Source organism: Rutilus rutilus (genome assembly GCF_951802725.1).
Source record: "Rutilus rutilus genome assembly, chromosome: 1".
Taxonomy (NCBI): Eukaryota; Metazoa; Chordata; class Actinopteri; order Cypriniformes; family Leuciscidae; genus Rutilus; species Rutilus rutilus.
Window position 1 is genome coordinate 7,251,859 of NC_140209.1, and position 15,577 is coordinate 7,267,435.

At 38.0% G+C, this 15,577-nt stretch overlaps 1 long non-coding RNA gene across 1 annotated transcript; it reads left to right on the plus strand.

Annotated features, from left to right (window-relative positions):
- The first annotated feature begins 1,359 nt into the window (after positions 1-1,359).
- Positions 1,360-4,592, plus strand: LOC311276676. The gene is made up of 3 exons (XR_014625114.1): positions 1,360-1,420; positions 1,805-1,869; positions 4,335-4,592. It is a non-coding gene; the product is annotated as an uncharacterized lncRNA (long non-coding RNA).
- Positions 4,593-15,577: the final 10,985 nt, after the last annotated feature.

The following is a 15,577-nucleotide window of genomic DNA, read 5'->3' on the forward strand; positions in this document are numbered from 1 at the left end:
CAATGCTACAGGCCTAACCACAGCAGTCAACACCTTGGAGTAGGCTATCCAGGATTATGCCTTAGTTCAATTTGGGCATTTAATTATAGCTTCTAAAAATGTGCCAGTAGAAAAAAAAACAAACAAACAAAAAAACATTACTGGTGTGCATCTTAAGACAGAACAATGGCACTGACATAAGATATGTACTTGTTTCTTTCCAGTAATACAGCTCAAACATGCATTTTAGTCTGGGAATACAGGCTTAAGCCTTGCCTGTGAAACCCGAGGTATTATGTTACTGTAACTTGCCAATGTTAGCAAAGTGGTGCGTTGGACAGAGGATTAACAGGGCTCTCAAGTGTCACGTATTGAGCATGACAGTCACTCATTTCGGTCTTTTGTCACGCACTCCCGCCACATATTGTATTTCTCACGCTGAAAAACTATTTATACTGCAGCGCCGATCTCACTATGGAACCGGCAGCCAGGAATCAAGCGCGTCTCCCCTAGCCGAGCCTGCCACTTATCAGCCAATCAAAAAAAAGAAAGGGGCTACCCAATAGCCAATCAGTCAACAAGTTCAAAAAGGCAACAAACACTTTCAATAAACAACACCAGTCATAATCTCTCTCTCTCTCTCTCTCTCTCTCTCTCTCTCTCTCTCTCTCTCTCTCTCTCTCTCTCTCTCTCTCTCACACACACACACACACACACACACACACACACGTGCGGAAATTGAATAAATACTTTCTTGCCTGTCCTCAAAACTTGAGAGCCCTGGATTAACCATAAACCAACAGGTTGTGTAACAGTGCCACACAGGGTGAAAAAGCACAATATTAGGCATATTAGTGTTTCTAAAGGAAAGGTCAAGAATTTGTGAAAGTGCAAAAGGGTCATTATGGGTCACATAAATGTAACTCTAATGTCACCACCATGATACCAATCCATTAGTTTTTCATATAGGTCTACAATGAGTGAACTGAGAACATTGTCTCTTTAGACAGAGGAACTCGAACCACATATTGACTAACTAGGCTTTTGAATCTATTGTTGATCGCGGGATATAACGTTAGGCCTAACGTTATATCGATCTGTCAAAATGAAGAGTCATTATATGTTTTGGAGCTGGTGAGTCAATTTTGCAAGCTTTTGCAAATGTCTCTGTTAGTGATTAAAAACAAATAATATTGCTCTGTATGTGTGTGTTTCCTTCATGATCCAGGCATTTTGGGAATAAATATTATCCAGCCACATGATGTTCAGATGCGGTGAGTATTGTCATAAAATACACGTGAAAGGCAGAACATGTAAACTCTGCTCAAATGCACTAGTTCAAACCCACCTAACAATGATTTATCTTCTTGAGTTTACAGGCCTAGCTGACCCAAAAATATAACACAAGAATGTTGGGAATAAAACAACTGTATGTTCCATGGTATGAGAAAAACAAAAAAGTAATTTCTCTAGATATCTTAATTAGGGCCTATGGTTCTACATAAGAAACTCATACAGTTTCAACATGAGGGTGAGTAGGCTAAATAATGAGAGAACATTTTTTTTTTTGATGAGCTGTTCTTTTAAGGACATTTGCTAAATTAACCATGGTTTTATTATAGTAAAAGTGTAGAAACCATGTTTTTATGGTGGATTGATTACAATAATTTATTTCCATTTTGTTAGTGTCGCAAAACATTGTTAATTTTAGTAAGGGTTCTCCAGATTTATATAGCCTAACACTTAAGGAACACGTTAAAAAATGGTCCTATGTCACCCAGATCAATAATCTATTAACACACTTTTTAACTTTTTTTATTTTTAGATCAAGCATTGGAACAATGTTTACGGAGCAGAACAGGCACCAACAGAGAAACAAGTCCATCACTAGTAAGTATCCACTGCAGTATCTAAAACCGTAGTCAATTTTAAAAACACAATGCACTCCAAAATAAAAAAAATATCTTTTTTTTTCTTCTTTTTTTTTCTCGTGCCATTCCAGATGTATATCTGACTTTCTTTCCACAAAGATTTTTTTGAAAAATGAACCATTATTGTAAGCCAATATAATGCAAGTGCGTGCACCAGAAACTTCATACAGTACAGCCTACTCACAGCCTGCTGTGTTGTTCACACAAGATGTTTTCTGCACTTATCATGTGAGCTTTACAATGCTGTTGGACTTTTTTCGACCTTCAGCATTTTGGTGTCTATTCACTTGCAGTATTTTGAACAAGAGATGGATATTTTTTCTAAAAGTCTAGTTTATTTTTCTAAAATGTGTGTTCATCTGAAGAAAGAAAATCATATACCTTTCGAACGGCATAAGGTAGAGAAAATGAAGGGGGAACCAGTTTACTCTCCTTTAGCTACTATTTATAAACCTTACATGTAATAAATTTACAATTAAAGGGGTATTCCAAGCAAACAACTATATGTGTTTATATTAGGGGTGTACGATTCAGAAAATGTCACGATTCCGCAATAGCGGACAATAGCGATTTTCGATGCAAAAACGATTCTCGATTTAAAAAAATCCGATGCGATGCGCATCTCGATCATGCATAGCCAACGATTCGATACATTAAAGATACATATAAGCAGCTACCGATGAAATGCAATACGATTCACTATTATTACGATGCGATGCGATTCAATGTTATACGATGCAATGGAGAAAAATATAATAAAAAAATAAAAAAACTTTCACAAACAGGTCTTTAATAACTGTATTCAAATGTAAATAAATATATATATATATGTTAAGGGTGTAACGGTCCACAAAATTCACGGTTCGGTTCAATACGATACACTTGTGTCACGGTTTGGTACGTTTTTGATACAGCAAAAAGAAAGAAAAGTCAGAGAAATTTCCTTGATTTCATTTTTTCAAAAATGTATTTATTAAAACTAACATCATAAAGTATGATAATTTTTTACTTTGAGCAATGATGGAGCTACACTTGACTCTTCTTAGGAGCATATAATGCAAACAGCTCATTGCTCCTTGAAAAAAAATTATTGTAATATTGTAGTAGTTATAAACAATTTTTTTATATTTTATTTTATTTCAGATTAACATTTAAGGGCAGCAATTTTATTCATAATGTCGAAATAAAACCGACGTAACGTTACTTGATAGCATTATAGCCTACTATTCCTGCCAAACTTCCATAGTTGCAGTGAGTGTTACTACAGTAAATCCATGGTGAATGTTGCTGATCTGTAGACACTGGATAGTTCATTCATGGCACGTTTCTTCCAAACACGTTTGTTTCATGTCTGACATTATTGGACAAACTGATTAATCCAGGTGGTCAGACACACCTGGATTAATCAGTTTGTCCAATAATGTCAGACAGGAAACAAAGGACCTGCCTGAAGTTCAGGAAGTAGTGCAGCTGTGCATAAAGCCCATTGTCACTTTTTCACACGCTCTCACGCCACACATCCATTTTCTCACGCTCAGAAAAATCGCGAAGCAAAGAGGACACGGAGACCGACAGACAAGACAGAGAAGGTTATTTATGATAAAAAAAATCCTCAGCTCTCAGATTCTGTCGATTTTATTATGAAATTCAAACAATAAATACAATTTTGGCGCTTGTAAATGTGACGTGACCGATCCTTAGCAGCACATGAACCGATCATCTCTAGCTAATACTAAATAGACATGAATGAACAATGTTGCTACAACTTACCAAAATGTATATTCCTCATACATAATATCGACCAAGTGTTTTTCCACCGCGCAAAAAGGTCGATATACTAGCTGGAGAACAATTATGTCACATAACATTTACCGCAGGAAAGCTATTTAATGACCATGATATATAGCAAGTTATTTTTGGCTAGAGAATAGAGCTATAGAGAGTATTTAGCTAATTATGTGTAGGCCTATTATATTACATATTATTTTTTACATCTTTAAATATAGTTGTTATTATGATAAAAAACGCATTATATTTAATTACATTTTTTTGTATTACATTTTTACTGCCGACGGTGGGTAAAAAAGCAATTTACATATTACATGCCATAAGAACGCTTCGGCTTTTGCCACCCTGAAGAACGTCTATTACTGTTGTGACGTCATAGTGAATTGACTTATACGAATATATATATGTATGTGTGTGTGTGTGTGTGTGTGTGTGTGTGTGTGTGTGTGTGGAATTCTTTATATCAGGCTTGATGTAATTTTACTTGATTTGTGATTTAATAACTATTTTGTTTAATTGATTCGAGTACTCACATTTTCAACTATGTATACCATGTATCTCTGCTGCAAGTTAAACCACAACAGTGGCGTTTGTATTTATTTATTTTACATGTTGATTTTTTTGCTTTGATTGTAGCTGCTGTCATGAAATGGGACCCAGCTGCAACAGAGGCCCAAATAAAGTCTGCAGCCGATCATCTGAAACATGCCCCCGGGAGAGTCGGGGCTTGCTGCTATAAATGAAGCTTGTGAATCTTATAGCAGCCACATTTTGTTAATTGATATGTTATACTGTTTTAACAGCATTTTATAGATTATTTATAGGTAAATTGTGTTAATTTATGACTTTACTGTTCTGGCATTTAAGTTGTATTGTGTTCATTTATACTTTACCATTCTGCCTGTTAAGTTTTGGTCAAGCAGAACAAAATAGTAATAAAAATATAATTTGGGATTTAAATAGTTGATTTCTTGGAGTGATCAGTTTGGTTTACAGGAAAATGGTAAGCAGTTTATTACAGTTATATTGATTAGATATAGAAATGCAAGATTAGACACACTACACAGTTTTTGCCAATTGAGTATTCAATATTATCAATATTCTTTCAAATCTTATTTAGGTCTATGGTCTGTGTGTCTGCAGTTTCATGACAAGACAACCATTAACAAGGAGTAACTGGGTTTTTCCAGAGCCCGTCTACGGAGAGCCTTGGCACTTCCTATTAGCCCCATTGTATCGATCTTGGTTGCAGTTCCATTAGAATTCCACTGGAGGTGATCGCGGGCGAGTGCAGACTGAATGGGAGTCAATGGGGCTAGACGGCTAAATTCACCCGATTGCCGTTGAGAAATCTCAGATTTGATTGTAGGCTTTGCAAGTTCAACATGGGTTATAGGTCGAAAGTTGAATGAACGAGTACTTATTTCTTTTCGATTTCTTACAGGTTGAGTTGTTGTTGCCCATAACACGCTAGCATTCTGCTAATCTGACATTTTAAAAGACTTTTTAAACCAAATAAGTGACTCTAAAAAATCGAACACCCAGCAATGTGTAATTTCTTTGCATCTCCTTTCGAATACAACATTCAAATTACTAGACAAAAATTATATTCTGAGAAAAGTGGATTTTGAGGGTTTTTCGCCATAGACCTCCATTCATTCTGCACTCGCCTTCGAGCGCCCCCGCATGGACAGAGACGCGTTACTGCAGCCTGTCCAGAAACCGGAAGTAAGCAGAGAGTGCCAATTCTCTTCCTATTAGACATTAGCCGTTTCTCAATATGCGAACTTGTCTATACTTGTGTTCTTGTGGACTTGTGAAACGTCATCAGTCGCTGCCCAAGTACTGTTCCAATTCAAAGTTCACATCTAGCCAAGTCCAGTTCGAATCCCCGGATGTGTTCTTGATCCGCCCCTTTTACCGAGGATGCATCGAGAGGTGACTTGTGCGAACTCGAGACAGCCAGGTATCCCAGAATGCATCGCACACCAACCAGCAAGCAAATAGCAGAGGAGAAACCCGCGTAATTTAAAAATACTGCTGTAATTGTGTCACGAAATGTAGTTTTAAGAGTATTTCAGGCGAGAATGTAGTTGTTTAAAGATCAAATCTTTGGCTTATTTATAAAGATAGCGCCTATTTGAAAATTTGATCTGACGGTTTCGGAGTTGTGAGATCCAGGCAATCGGATGCTCGGCGCTCATGTACCCCGCCGAGAACAATCTTTCCTCGGCTACTGCTGCTGACTTGCCGCTGGCTCGGATGTCTCTAGTCTAGTGGTTTAACATGAGATATAAATCGTCTTCTGTATATCCAACAGGCGATTTATTTATTTTATTTGTTCCCTGGCAAAACGTTAAGCTGAGGGCAAAGTGAAGTTTCATAGCTTTATTTAGTCAATTTAACTTTAATGTTGTAGCCTAGAGAGCTGACTTTTGTTTGACTGAATCGTTTGCTTTACTATTGTATAGCTTCTTATACCTTTTAGGCTACTTATACTTTTATAATGGCTATTATTGATCATTAAAACTGACATTTAACAAAAAAAGGTTATGTCATTTTATTTTATATATTTAAAACATATAAAATATTTTATTATAGCATATGTGTTGCCTACATTCTCTTAACTGTATGTACATATAATAAAATGACACAACCCTGTCTCTTTTTGCTAAATGTTAGTTTTAATGATCAATATTATAATTTTTTTTTATTCATCATCAAGAGTCAGGGTTGTGCTTTATATTTCGTGTTGTTATAAATATGCAGTGAAGATAATCAATTGCGTTGCCTGAACCACATTTGTGTGGCCACTGGCCATTATGTTTTTAGATTTTTTTAAATGAAAATGAAAAGAGGCAGAGTGGTGGTTTATAACATATTTTGTTTTATTTGTAGCCTAGATTTACATAAAGAGATTACCGGAGTAGCCAGAGCGAGCTGAGTGACGCGATCAAGTACGCCGCTGTTCCAATTGCAGAATTATCGGACTTGCGTCCTCCCGTCCTCGGGAGTTCGTTCTCCTGAGTCGAACTTGTCAAGTCCGAACTGCCAAGGTCTCAAGTCCGAACTTTGCGTACTTGGTATTGAGAAACGGCTATTCTCTGTTTTTTCTCAGTGAGAATAGCTCCCTCACTGCCACTGTTTTGAAGTAAAGACTTTTTAAAGTTGGATTCTTGCAAAATGCACACATGGGATTTCCATATGGGAAAAACCTTCTAGTCTGACACATCCAGCCTTGACAACACTGTCCACACCTTGCTCTTCCTCGTCCTCCTCTTACATGTACTCTTCCTCCTCTCAGGTTGTTTCCATATATTGTTCATATCCATGGGCGTGGTAGTGGGGGGAAAAGTGGACCTGACTAACCAGGACCCCGTCTAGGTAGAGGGCCCTTTGAAATCCCATCAATTATTTTTTTCTTTTTTTTGTAATTTTTTTTTTTTTTTTTGTAGCCTAATTCGAATTAATTGGGCCCTCCAATTGATGTCATTATTCATTTCAAAATAATTTGATAACACCAACTGAGATAATTACCCCCCCCCCCCCCCCCCCCCCCCCCCCCCCCCCCCCCCCCTCCAAAAAACAAATGGTTTAGTCCGCCCATAGACAGCAGCCGGCGGCAAACAAGTAACGCAGTGAGTCTAGAGCCTGGGAGCCTGATCATGCTGCGCAAAAAGCCAAAATCGGGCTTTCAAAAGAAGAAAGACAGGAAGGAAAAAGAAAGGAGGCAGAATGAGGTGAAGCAGCTGATGACTGCTTTCTTTCCAAAAAGGTGAACTGAGTTTGCTTGTTATGCACCTACATCCAATTAAAGTTAACGTAGTCAACTCCAGACAGCTTCTGCTAATGTATGTATGCTAATGTTAAATCTTTAGCTTAGTTTGTCAACCAGGCTGCTTGTTGCTGTAAGTAAATTATGGGCCAGGCCAGCTAACGTCAGGTTGCCAACATTAACCAGTTTCAGAAACAACCAGTGGTTCTGTGGCACAGTGCTGTGCTTAAAAGCTATAGTCAATGCTCAATAAATTCATGATGTTATCAAAGCCAATGAATAGGGTTGCAAAATTCTGGGAATTTTCTAAGTTGGACAATTTCAATGGGAGTTAACAGGAATATAAGGGAATTAATGGGAATTTACAAAACTGAAAGGTTATTCCTTTAACAGGGAACTTAAATATAGTTGAGGAAAATATACTGTAGCATAATCTTGGCTAAAACAAGCAGATTTAATGCAGCACACTTGTCTCTGCTATTAAATCACATGCACACTGCAGGGCTACCGAGGCCACGCCCCCTACATGCACTGTGCATTCCTCCATCACATGCACTGATGATTTCTTCAACCCTGGAGTACTGAGGACACACTTGAGCTTGCAAACTACATAAAGTGTAATGATGAGTAATATTTTACTCAACATTCATGTTTTTGTTATTCCGTGGAAGAATTAATGGTTCATTACAAGAGTTAAAGTTTTAAAGTTCTACTCTAAAATAAGTCTGATAAAAGATCATGTTGTTTGTTTACTATTTAAAAAAATATGTTTTGATATATATGTTTGGATATGATAGTTTGTTGAAATTATCACCAAATTCCAGTTAATTTATATTAATTTCCTTTAATTACCATCATTTTTGTGGAAAGTTTTCAAATTTGAATATTTCCAAAATATCCAGTTGTCTTGTGTTCTCCTGTTCAAAAATAAATGTTTTTAATTTAAAACTTGCATCAGTATCATGGATCAAAATGTTAGTACACAAACCCGATGTAGCCTAAGGTTTAAAGGTATTTGAGCACAAGTAGGCCAAATGCATCAATTCAGGTGGTGAATGAAAGAACCAGTCATTACTATAATCTGATTTTATTATAGATTTAAACACTATTTATACTTGTTTATATTCAAATAATAAAAAAAAAAAAATCATTCAAAATTGAATTTTCATTTTGCTAACCGGCATCGTACAATGGCATGTGTAAGGGGCCCACTGACATTGAGAGTATATAGGGCCCAGAATTTGGTGCTACGCCCCATCAGTGCACTTGTGTCAGATGTACACTCTGCACTGGCTCATATTATACAGTTGGATCACAAAATTAGAAATCAGTGTGAACAATTTTAAATTGTTGTGTGTGAAGTTTTGTCTTTTTTGCGACACAAATGTATCACAGTGTGATGTGTGTTTTAATAGGTGAGAATGTGTTAAGAGTTTTGAAAAAAAGAGTACAGGAGATTTGTAAACCGTGTCTAACTGCGTGAACTTGTTTACGGTTTTTCAGAAATAGTGATTTATTCACAAACTGGTTTAGGCTAGAGAATTTGGTTTCCCGTGCCTATAACGTTAGTCATCTGTCAGTTGCGTCGTCCTTCTGTTGCTGTTTACGGTCAGGGACTATTTTATTTTTTTCCAGCGGAAGGAATGCTTTTAGTGATTCTTCTTCATGAAAGTTGCATAGATAAATATTTTTCGGCTTTAATATGTGTATTGTGTGGCAACCGTTTTATAAAAGCAATAAGGTACTCGAGGCAAGTGCTGTATTACACAACATCAGCTTGGATAATTGCATGGTTAAAAAAAATTCAAGAAGCTGACGTCATGACACGTGCTCAAAGGAACAAAACTTTCGGATGAACTTTCAATCGAGTATATAGCGCGCCATATGACATTGCCTTACCGATGTCTCACACAACAAGACTTAACAGGCAAGAATAACAAATGAACAGGTAGGTCATAAAGTATTTTCTTTTGAATGAAAGAAAGAATGAATGAATGAATAATCTTTATTTCAATCTATTCAAAGAAGAAACAAACACATACAAACGAGAAATAGGCTATAATAAAATGTAAACATAATAGGGGAGAACGGGGTAATGTGAGACATCGGGTAATGTGAGACACCCCCTATATCTAGGCAACGGAACACAATTGTGGTCATAAGACCATTATGTTTTCAAGCCCCTTCCATTTACCCTTGGCCATGAAGGAGAGGACCTCATGGTGCTGTAATTAGCATGTTTTTTTCACAAAAATATTTTTTTTTGCATGTGAAAGTAAATTTTCTTGCTGTCAACTTAAAGGGGGGTACAATGGTGTTTCATGTATTCAGAGTTGTTTACAGTGTTAAAGAGATGGATTCTCATGCTAAACATGGGCAAAGTTTTTAAAAAAATATTTTGGACGAATAACGGAGAATTTCTGTGCCGAAAATCTTACTTCCGGGTTGGTACAAGTTTTGGCTGTTTTTTTTTCGATCGTGGATCTAATGACGTAGACGAGAGTGGAACTCCTTATATGAGCATTTCTCTCGGAAAAGCTCGCCCGCGCACACGTCGACCAGAGGAGAGCGAGACCGCGCACATCAACGCGCTTCAACAGGAAATCATCGGCAGCGCTGCATAGGATTTGTTCAAGAATGTCTCCAAAAAAGTGTGTTTTTGGATGTGAGGGAAAGCTTACCGTGTTCAGTTTTCTAAAGAACCCAGTGTTACAGGAACAGTGGATGCAGTTTGTTTTTCCGGGGCAGCAACGGAGTGTAGGAAGTGCGGTTGTGTGTTCTGGTCATTTCAGTGACGAATGTTTTATTAACAAGGCCCAGGTCGACGCTGGATTTGCAAGATCGTTTGCTATTAAAACGTGGATCGGTCCCAGTGATAAAAGACCCCATTCATGTAAGTACAACTGGATCAGATTTCTGTCTTTTGCTGGAAAGCTACCGCTTAACTCTATAGCTCCGCCTCCAGGACTTCGGCTTTTTTTGGAGAGAATCGGAAAGCTGTATTTTTCTTTTATAAATATAATAAAACTAAACACTTTTTTGAGATATTAAGGATGCACTACTACTCTACAGGTACTCAAGATTAACATGAGATTAGGTGAAACTGCCCAGACAGCAGACGACTCCGAGCCGGATCCGTCTCTAAACCGGCAAATCCGCGTTAAAGTCACGTCCGTTTCACTGCTGTAATACGGATCCAGCCCGGGCCCTAGTTTTAGTGCGCGGGAACAACAGTCGCGAAACAGATTCGGGCCACATCCGTGATACGAGCGCGCGATTTTTCTTTCTGCAGCAGAGCGAAGGAGGCAGCCAGATCGGTAACTCGGTATCCTACCTCCAAAACTTCACCAAGGTAAGTTCCATAGTGTGCTCAAACTGCTATTAATGAATTAATTTCTTGATTATGTTGTGTATTCGTTAACTTAAAATGTTTTTTTTTGCTCCTTTGATCGGTTTTGAATAGTATTAACGTTAGCTGACTCTAATGTTATCAAAGGGAGAGCATGCTAACACGAAGATGGTCCAGAAGACTGTAATTAACGAATATATAATTGACGAATTTAACTGCTTCTATTTATTATTATGAACCATTATAAATGTCTATTTTTTTTTAATGTGCTGCGTGGTTATGTCATTGATAGCTTGCGTTAACGTTACGTTATGTCAACCCTTAAGCTAACTTAGCTAAGGTCTCCCGCAGACCCTCATTTTAAAAGAGATTTTATATTAACGTTACCTGCCAAAAGTTTAAAAACGTTTTTGAAATACCGGTAAGTATAGTCTGCTCTCCAAGACTGCATTTAATTACAACTGCAGTGACTGTGCAGTCCGTCATTTTTTTTTTTCGTAACATTTTTTTGTGTTTTTGTGTTCAAAATGTACAAAATGTGCATAATGAGCGAATACATCATGAATCCATTTTCCAAATCGTGTTTTTCTCTTTCCCTGAATATCTATGTTACACCTGTAATAAGTGTTTATATTGGGACTATTTTAGACTGGTTCGTGTCTCAGGACCTGCGTGTCTAGTCCATCATAGAGAGAAGTAGCTCCGGCTACAATGTTCTTCCGCAAAATGCATGCAGTTCTTTTTATTAACCACTAGAGGACTGCAGCTTTAAAGGGTTGTTCACCCAAAAATGAAAGTTCTGTCAGTAATTACTCTCCCTCATGTTGTTCTAACCGCGTAAGACCTTCGTTCATCTTCGGAACACAAATTAAAATATTTTTGATGAAATCTGAGTGCTGGGTCACTTCCATAGGCTGCTAGGTGGCCCAAACTTGCTGGCCCAGGAAAGTTATTGAAGAGATCGTTAATATAGTCCAAGTGACTACAGTGGCTCAATCTTATATATATATATATATATATATATATATATATATATATATATATATATATATATATATATATATATATATACACATACACATCTACATAGATACAGACACATTGTGTATCTCCCCATCCAGAATGTATACTACATGTTTTAAAGACAATAACAGTTTAATTACTTTTCTGTTTGCCACAATTACTCTTTTTAGAAACAATGAAAAGAAGGGAACCACCTTTAACAAGCTCTGGAGTCAGACGGAGGGCTCGTATTTCCCTTGAGAAACGACTTCATGACATTGCAGAAGACTGTCTATTAGAATCAGAACCAACTCAAACTCACACAGATTCCATCACAAATGATACACAAAGCAGTAATGACTCTAGACTCCCTCACACAGATGACCATTTAGATTCTGTTTGCACAGATGACATTGGAGAAGTGACAGAGAGACAACATGTTTCAGAGCCTGACTCTGAATCAGAATCTGAGTTTGCAGATGAGCCAGTCAGCCTTGTTGAAAGTTTAGCCAATTGGTCTGTACAGTTTGGTGTTTCTTTAGTAGCCCTCACAGCCCTTCTTAGTTTGTTGAGATTGTACCACCCAGAACTGCCCAAGGATGCTCGAACCATCCTTAAAACAAAAACTGAATACAAAATCCAGCAGAAATGTGGTGGTTTGTATTACTATAGAGGAATCCTGATTGGTCAGTCCTGGTTTCACATTTTACAAGCCATCAGGGTGGTTCCCCAAGAACTAATGGAAAGATTTCTCAGTCTAATTCAGATGCGTGCAGAACGTTAATCTATAATCCCTTAGGAACGTTTTCCTGGTTGCATTTGCATGAGAAATCTGACTGCTGAGGGGCTCAACATGTCTCTGATTGGCCATTGTGTCCACGGCTCAAAATATATAATGTCTGTGATTGGCTACAATGATCAACGTTTCAAAAACATGTCTTCATCCAGGACTTACACAGCGTTTCAAATCTGGCGTCTATCAGCGGATCCATCTATCGGTGATAAGCGGTCGGTGAAAACAACATGTTTTTGAAACATTGATCATTGTAGCCAATCACAGCCATTATATACTGTATGTTGAGCACATGGTACCAATGGCCAATCAGAGACATGTTGAGCCCCTCAGGAGTCCGATTTCTCATTTAATGGTAATTACATCTACTGTTTTCGTTAAAGTCCCTGAAAAGGCAATTCTATAAAAAATTTATAAACACATCATAAATGCTAGAAATGCATTGCTAAAACATATTACAAAGACTGAGAGCTGTGAAGTACTGAATTGTGGAGTTAGACCGTTAAACAGTTTTTCACCATTGCTGTGATCTGGATTTTTTGGGCGGGGCTAAAACGGGGGCTCGATTATGCACTGAAGCCACCGAGCTCTTGGACACGCCCCTACTTGATGACGCACTAGAGTCCCTGAGCCTATCGCAGCTCAGTCGCGAGTTACTATCAGCCTACAGTTTACTAGCTACTATGCCCACGGCTCTGGCTATGCCTTCGTCACATAAATGCATATAACCTGAATGCGATCACTTCCAAAACAGATCGGTGTCCTTATTTAAATTTCCAAAAAATTATCATATCAAGAAGAGGTGGATTAATCTTGTGAAGAGCTAACGTTACCTTGATGGAGAGCTGATGATCACCACCAACACCCGCCTCTGTAGAGATCAGGAGTTAGTCAACGTAGTTAGCAACGATGGTTTTGGGAAACGCACCCCAGTTTATAAACTTTCGTCGGAGACAACAGGAATTCAATGATAATCCATTGTTACTGGTGGTGAATGGGGCCGAACCGACTATCTCCCGCCTCGGCCTTCATCCTCCCTTCGCGCCGACAACTGGTGCCATCATTGGCAGCGCGTGCCCGCGAGACTGCGCGAGTCATATTTCCCGCGAGTGGGCGTGGTTTCAGCGCAGCCAGCGGACACGCCCCCAGCGTTTGAGAGCTGAGAATACGGCTCATTCTTTCGAGATTTTGATAGCTTATTTTATTTACTTGGCGGCTTTTTTAATCATTCAAATTGGGCTGGGTGGCTAATAACACATATTTTTGTGGTATGACAAACTTATACTTAATTTTGACTTTACAGGGACTTTAAAGACTAGTTTACAAATAAAAAAACAGCAGTGTCATAATATTATATTATTAGCCCAAATACAGACAATACAACTCAACTTAAAATAGGTCCATTTATAGTCAATCAATAGTCTGTCTCTGACCTCTGCTTTAATAGATCTCAACAAAACTAATGGCTTTTTTCTTTGTCTTTTGTTTGCAGATGCCTCATGGGAATTAAACGGCAGTTCTGAAGGGGTTTGTAGTTCCATGGCTTTCCTACCCGTTCTGTTTGGTTCTTGTTGTATGATGAACATTTTTGCATTTTGTTTATTCAAATAAATGGAAGATGGATCAAAATAAAAGCCCTTGAATGTCAAATTTGTTTATTTCCGAATGCATGATTATTGTGAAATAGTGGGCAGCTGTGAATTAGTGCTAACACAGGTGGTATTTTAGTGTAAAGTGTAAAATTTCATGTAAACTTCTAAAGCCTACTTTCAACTTTTTGTTGCCTAAGCATTTTATGTTAAAACCTAACAGAAAACATATCAGTGGTATAAGACTATAAGATATTAGATCATGTGAGAAGATTCTTGAAATTCTAGATATGTATACCTCTTATACTTTTTAGAGAGAGAGCGAGTGTGTGTGTACAGTCTACAAAATGAGCTGGCCCTTGAATATTCTAATTTACTCTGTCCAAATTTTTTTGAATGCATGATTATTGTAAAGTTGTGGATATTAGTTAGTGCTAACTAGTTTATCAAGTGATATTTTAGTGTACAAAAGTGTTCAATACATTAATTGTCTTTACATCTAAATCAGTACTTTCAAGCATTTCATGTTAAAATCTAACAGAAAAAATATCAGTGGCATAAGACCATAAGATATTATATAATGTATATAAGAAGATTCTTGAAAATTCTAGATATGTATATTACTAGAGTGTGTGTGTACGGTCTACAAAATGAGCTGGCCCTGATCCGGCCCTTATCCGGCATGGATCTGGAACAGATTCAAAACAGAGCTGGACCAGATCTGGCCCACATCTGGGCCAAATCGCCATAAAGGAATCCGGAGCTGGCCCAGTTCTGGTCCGGATGAGGAAAAAACGGATCCGTGCCGGTATTGGCCCGTTGTGCCAAAAGACACCGGCCCGGGTCCGTTGCGCGGATCTGGCCCAGAACTTACGAAGTGTCTGGGCCAGATCTGGGCCAGATGATTTTTGCTATCTGGGTGTGCATGTTATGTACCCTTTAATCAACTGTTGTGCCAAAGCTAATTGATTCAGGTAGAAAAACTTATATCATACATGTTGATGAACTACCAACATATAAAACCATGTGATGATGCTAGCTGAAGATAAGCCTGAATTGCTAAGAGAGATCGTTTTTTTCTAAAATGTGGCGGTAGGGTAAAGTGAGACAAATGCTGTGGGGTAAAGTGAGACATGAGGCACAACTTAAGTTTAGTCTTAAACATATTTTAATGTAATATTACAGCCGCTGTAATATTACTCCGCTTACAGCCGAGTGCAGCCGCTGAGGTAAAGGAAGGAAAGAAGTCTATAAGAGCAGCTGCAAGGGAGAGAAATATTGACAAGTCAAGAGCCTCCTAAGATTCATAAAGAAAAAAAAAAGAAGGGGGAAGTAAAATCAGTAGCCTGGGGTGCAGTAGCTGAGGCAAAG